Source organism: Pseudomyrmex gracilis, unplaced genomic scaffold (genome assembly GCF_002006095.1).
Source record: "Pseudomyrmex gracilis isolate BER0280 unplaced genomic scaffold, ASM200609v1 scaffold_136, whole genome shotgun sequence".
In the NCBI taxonomy this organism is placed as follows: Eukaryota; Metazoa; Arthropoda; class Insecta; order Hymenoptera; family Formicidae; genus Pseudomyrmex; species Pseudomyrmex gracilis.
Window position 1 is genome coordinate 414,726 of NW_018020720.1, and position 7,262 is coordinate 421,987.

At 27.5% G+C, this 7,262-nt stretch overlaps 1 long non-coding RNA gene across 1 annotated transcript in view; it reads right to left on the bottom strand.

Moving 5' to 3' along the window:
• Positions 1 to 940, bottom strand: part of LOC109856839 — a 3,244-nt gene extending 2,304 nt beyond the window's left edge. The window contains exons 1-2 of the long non-coding RNA XR_002250423.1: positions 705 to 940; positions 228 to 480 (exon numbers count right to left, since the gene is read on the bottom strand). This is a non-coding gene — a long non-coding RNA (uncharacterized LOC109856839). The remainder of the gene's footprint in view (positions 1 to 227; positions 481 to 704) is intronic.
• Positions 941 to 7,262: the final 6,322 nt, after the last annotated feature.

Consider the following 7,262-nt stretch of genomic DNA (forward strand, 5'->3'; position numbering starts at 1 on the left):
GAACGACTCGGCCATTTTAAGGTTATTAATGTCTTATCGACGTCTCTAACCTATCTTTAGGTCATATGGCACCTACTGCTGCATTCTAATATGATGGGAATGTCAAATTCAAATTTGTCCGGATTTAAGTGGCGGACCCTGTATATATTTCTTTGGTCACAGCATATGCTACAAGAAAGTTTTTGATTGCAAAAACAAACTAGAGTAAACAATGTGTAAAAAATTACATCTACTACAATATCACGTTAATGTATGTGTATATTTTATTTATATTTTTCTGGACTTTGATCGATGTTCCACACTTTTTTTATGACTTTGCCAAGCTTTCAATAACTTGCGCCTGGGATACTGACTTTCCGCCTGACAGATTTTTCGCAACAGAACTTTATTTTCTTGCATAATTTTAGTATTTTTACGATTTTGGCTGTCAATCAGATTTGATTTGTACTTGATATGAGGCGCCCAGCAATCTACATATCCCTATCAATATATTTTGAAATAAAGTCACGTGAAATTATTTATACATATATTTATTATAAGTTAATTAATATTACCCAATAACGATAATAATAATGTATTAGCGTTTTCGATCATTACAGATTGAACCGTTCTCGGCGCGCTTAATGACGTCAATTTGGCAAATTGATCAATCATATTATTTCGGACGTATATAATGGAAAACGCTATAAAATAATGATACCAACCCCAAATCGATGAATTAAGTTTATTTTTTTCAACAGCTTCATATTTTCTTTGTCTATTTCTTTAACTCTTTTGACATCTTTTTGCAATTCCTTTGCTTTCAAGTAACCAATTGCATCAAAATGCAGAGCTTTATTCTTGATCAGTGATATACAATCCAAACGGGGAGATTTCTGTGTTTTCTTACCACTCATGATTAAATAAAACTATTCTGTCTATCTTGTAAAACAATTTCTTTTTTTGAAAAATATTCTCTGTAAGGTTTGTATATTATTAAGTATAGCTTTTCACGTCAAATTTTGTTTGTAATTTTGTCATAGATTTACAACCTAAATTTACAAAAATCTTGGTTTACACACGATATCATATATTATATGAATCATATCGTATATCATATGACACAACGTTCATGTAATTATATCGTGTAACATATACAATCTGAATTTCTGAGCGATGCTAATGACGCGCGCAAGCAATTTGCCTTTGATGAATGAGCACAGTAATATGCAATGAAACTTATATTCATATGTATAAATACACGAGAAGAATAATAAACTCATCTAATTATGAGGAATACAGGGGTAATTAAATAATTAATTACATTTGGTCATTTCTTTTGACAAATTCAACATCTAATTAATATTAAATTATGTCGGGTAATAATAAGTACACAAAATGAGAGAAACCGGGTTACTTTATTACTGCTATATCATTATGTTTCAGTAATTACTTTTTGTTGTTGCATTTACACGCAAACAAAATTGTTTTTAAGAAAATAACTAAAATAATAAAAAGTATATTAAAAGTATATTAATTATAAAAAAGTATATTAAAAAGAAAAAAGCAAAATAAATAAAACTGACGTAAAGTTATGACGAAACTTTTACATTTTGTAGCACAATTTCTCTCAAGTAAAATGATATAAATATTTATTTTATTTGCATGTACTTGTGCTAATATAACTATAACAGTTGCAAGAAAAATAATGACTTGCAAAAAATACAAACTATATAAATTGCACACATTTTAATATTTACTCTAACAAAACTTACATAAACATATATTTTTGTTTGCAATGACAACACAGCATACCATATTGTTATTTTAGTTGATTATTCTCTGAATTTTGTCATTGAAATAAGTCTCCATTGTACTGCCAACAATACAAATGTTATCATTCTCGTGAAGAACTGCAAAAAATGAAATAATAAATTTATTATAAAAAGTACAGTTTTTACGACGTTTTAAAAAAACAGATTAAATTATTTTAGATCAATATATATTTCTATTATCAATATATTTCTAAACCCTAACTTATATTGTTTTGTTACATAAGAGAGAATACAATAATAATAATGTATGTAACAAATAATAAAACTTCACAAAGATTATATAAAAAGAATATTGATATAAACTCACGTTTTGCACAAAAGAGTAGCCAAAATTAAAAAGACCTAGTCCAGTAAAGTTTAACGGATGATGTATTAGTTGCAATGTAAACTGATGGATCTGTATATACAGAAGTTCTATACTTATACGTATATATGTATACATATGTTTGTATATTTAAAAATCTTATATTATAAAATTTTATAGACTATAAACTTAATTATAAAATTTTATAGATTTTAGACTATAAATTTTATAGACTATAAACTATTGTGTGTAAAAATTTATTTTTATTATACCTCATTACGAATTTCCATATACCGAAAAAAATATGTAAATTTATGAATTGTTTTGTCTATGTTATTAGCCTAAAAGTAATAAAATGTTTATATTTAAATGTTATATCCTTATACATATAGATACACACAATTTTATTCGAAAATTATTTACTTTAGCTTTGACAACTTCGCAGAAGTAATTTATACAAATTAGCCTGGCTATATATTGAATAACCCAACATTGCAGGTTAACAAAATTGAACGATGTAACAACATAGCGACCTTTTGTTATTACATGTAACAAAAAGTATGTAAGTAGTGTTGACAAATATACTAGATAGCCCATCATTTCCAAAATCATTTGGATTCCGAACATTGCGTTTAATTCACGAGCGATACGGCACAATTCTAAATGAAGCTGCCTGTTAACAAATAATATGTTTATATGCAATTATTTAATACAACATAAAATCGGAAACTTCATTAAAATAAATGCTGCTAAAGTAAAAAATATAATTGCAAAAGTAAAAACATTTTTTAATTCTTAAATGAATCTCTTTTCTCGTATCTCACTATCGTACATTTGGCATATATTATAATTACGCATAAGCAGAAAGAAACCTTATGACATGTTTCAATGCGTTGGATATTGTTACTAAAGTAGAAAGAGAGAGAGAAATTTTACAACATTCTTCTGACTGATCACATCCAATCCCAAAACTTTTATTTTAATGTAGTTCGAGTATGAGAAAAAAGAGAATATGTATGTAAATATTAAAAATATGAGAATATGTATGTTAGAATATTAAGAATATTAAAAAGAAAATATTAAAAATATGAGAATATGTATGTAAATATTAAAAATATAAAAACTTTCTATCAAACTTTAAATTACTACTTTCATTAGTGTCATTAAGGTTAAATTCAAATCTAAATCATTGATCCATTCAAGCACATCGATTTACATTGAAGTCCAGATTATATGTTTGTAATTGTCGGTACTACATATGATATGTCGATAATTGTCCGGTATAGTTTCTCTCCACGTGCATCTCAATTCTCCACGTTCCTCTTTTATCAGCAGACAGTTTATGAGTTCGTTTACATTGTCAAATTTAATACCAATGTACCTACATTGTAAGGCAATAATAAATATAAAAACGTATTCACTCTCATACAATTATTATAATTTAATGAATTAATTAATTAATGTAAATTCTAAGATATATAAGTTAGAGAGAAATATATACACATGTGATATAAAAAAAATCTTATTTCTAATCTAAATTTCATTAATATAATTAAATAATTTGAATAATTTGAATAATATACAAACCACAAAAAAATCAAAAATACTAAATTTACTATCATACTGACATGATACATATGATTTATGATAAACGTTAAAAAGAAACACCAAGGATTTCTTAGTGCATAGATCCACCATATCATGTCACATACATTTGTTATAATGATACATATTATCCACATAATTATTATTCTTTTTATATATGTGTGCACTTTATCACATTTTAAATTTGAAATGCCTAGTTTTGTCAACGTATTGTCTACAGCAACAAGTCGCTTCAAAAAAATCTGAAATCTCTAAACAATATTACATTACATACAGATTTCTGCTTTATAAGAAGACAAATTATTATTTAAAAATATGCGACCTACAATATTTACAGACAAATATGACATACGTGTACCTTGTTTTGATATACACTAAGAATAACGGATGATACACAACTAGAAATGCCTAAAAAAACTTTAATTAAGGGAATAAACTCTGAATAAAACACTTCTGCTTTAAACGCAATCACTGTATAATAAAAGAGGCAAAGGTATATAACCCACATTATTAATCTATAGCAAAGACTTAAATATTGCTTCTTTTGGTTATAAACACCTACACCAAAAATTGAGCACATCAGAAGCAGAGGGTGTACAGCTTGATCTATAGCAATTGTCATAGTTACCACTTTCTCTCAGTTCCTACCGTAAACTGTTATCGTATGTTTCAACTTAAACTGACAACGTAGAACCTATTTGTTACAAGGCTAAACTAACAGTTAAATTAATGCATTAACGCATCATGCATCACTCAATTTCTCCGCAAATATACGCAATGACGCAGTCGGTCAATATCGCTGGGCAATATTAGAGACAATAATAATATAACGTGCGACTACTTGCTTATAGAGCCATTAGAGAAAATATGATATAAGATCGATATAAAACCTACATTAATATAGCATGACTGGAATACGACAACATACTGTCAGAACAGCAATAATCTACGATTAGTATATATTTTTACATGTGTCTCATTCTTACAACAAGAATAAAAGAATTATATACCTCAAAACGTACGAAAGTAGTAGTAAAGAAAACAAATACAAAAATTTTTTAAAAGTGGTTTTTTACTTATTAAAAACACATTCTCGCATTTATTTTAGAAGATGTGTTTACTACAAAAGTGTCCACTTGCATCAGTAGAAAAACAATAGTAAAAACCTAGACAGCAAACTAAAAGCAAATGTTACATAAATGCTATTTTCTACTGTTATTGAGAATTAAAAGAAAAAGAGAGTGAAAGAAGAGAAATCACATTTCTTGATTTTGTTTATTTATTGAGATAAATATTATTAAAAACTAACCGAACGGACAAACTTATATCCAAAATAAAATAAGCCCAATCCGCAAATAAACTTCAGTGGATGAAGCGATATTTGCAGACCAAACTGATAAATCTGTATTAAAACGCATATTGTGTTATACAAATCTAAAGATATTCAAGAAAATTTATATAAAAAAATTGTGTGCTTAATTTATATTACCTTATCATACGCATCTGCAAAACGAATAAGATTGGTCAATTTTAGAATTACGATTTTGGTTCTTTCTGCCTAAAAGCAAGTTAGGTTTTAGAAAGGAATCTTTTTATAATATTGTTTCATATGATACAAAGTTATATTACCTTGGCATTAACACTTTCACAGATATGATTTACCATTAAAAGTCTAATTAAATATAAGGTGATCCATAATGTGCTGGTAATAATAAAGTATCATTTTATTAATCCGTTCTCGTGGCGCAAACATAACAGTACATGACATATAATATACGCAAATCCCGTAAACGTAACAAAATAAGATGCCATTTATACTGTCATTCGCACTCCGTATAAAGCATTAATATTGCGAGCCACATAGCAAAGTTCCAAATGAAGATGCCTACAGAAAAAGAAACGTTTTACATAAATATTTTTTTACATTTATGTCCATTTATATAAGACAGTAAAAAGGACTGTGTTTTATGTTTTATACTCATTTTTGTTTTTTATTTGAAAATAATTGAAAGATTTATGTTATTAAATATCTAAGTATCGAGCAACATTCTCTACAGTATATAAATTACAAGAATATTACTTAAATATACAATCAATACAAAAGAGTATTAGAAATGTATGCAAAACTTTGTACAAGTAAAAGTATAAAGTATAGTATTTTGTACAACCGAGAGTATAAATTATTTAGTAATAAGAACACACTATTTTTAAATGATAAAATCGTTATTCACAAAAAAGTTTTTTTACTTTTTTTTCATCTGTTACTTTAACATATACTGATAATTAACATTGCAATCCACAACATACGCTTGCGGTACTCTGTCGGATATAGTGACGATTGACAATAGGAGATTTTTTTCCACATACATCTCATGTCATAGTTCTCACTCTCTGACAGTTGTATTATATGGTCGTTTCTTTTATCCAATCTAGTACCAATACACCTGTATAATATTAAAACAGAAATTTAGACACTTCCGATTTTTATGCTGTTATATGACAAACAAATGAACAGATACTAATTTCAGTTAATATATTTAAAATTCTATGTGATGAAAACGAGACGCAGTTTGTTTTTTATACGTACAAACTGCAAAATTTTTTATATTAAATAACTATTATTATCTGATGCCAAAAGCCGTAAATTTAGTTGATACAACTTATCTAGTTTACGATCCTTTTAAAGCACAAATATAACTAAATGAAAAATTATACATTACATTTGTGAAAAGTTATTTATTCTTTCTGCAAAAATATGTAAAACATCAACAAAATCGTAAACTAAGATATTTTATCAGATCTATAATACTATACGTATGAGAGTGTAATATTAAAACAATAATAATATTTATACTATACCTTGTATTTGTAAAAAGTGGTAAATACAGATATTATCCACAGAAACACATTGAATCCCATTATAAATGAATTTAAAACTTGAAAAGGTGAATTAAACTGCATTGTACTTATCAGTCTATTGTATAAACTCCAAGCATACACACTCCACACTAAAACAATATAAACAATACTTAAACATCGTCTGGGATAACTTTTCGGATGTTTATAAATCCCATAACTCATGAAGAAAACCATTATAAAATAAAGAAACATAACTCTTTCCATAGTGTATTCCATGATCGCAACACTTGCAAGTCGGTATGTTAACTACTAGGTCTTACCTTGTTAGTCGATGAATGTGTTGTCATATATTTATCACATTCATCACGGTGATGGCACTTAAGTAGATTTGCACATTAACAGTATTGAATCAGTAAGTATTATTATGGGCTTTCTCTGAAATGAAAAAATCGATCGTATAAAGTGTAAAAGAAAGAAAGAAAGAGAGAGAGAGATAGAGAGATAGAGAGATAGAGAGATAGAGAGATAGAGAGATAGAGAGATAGAGAGATAGAGAGATAGAGAGAGATAAAGAGATAGAGAGAGAGAGAAAGATAGAGAGATAGAGAGAGAGAGAGAGAGAGAGAGAGAGAGAGAGAGAGAGAGAGAGAGAGAGAGAGAGAGAGAGAGAGAGAGAGAGA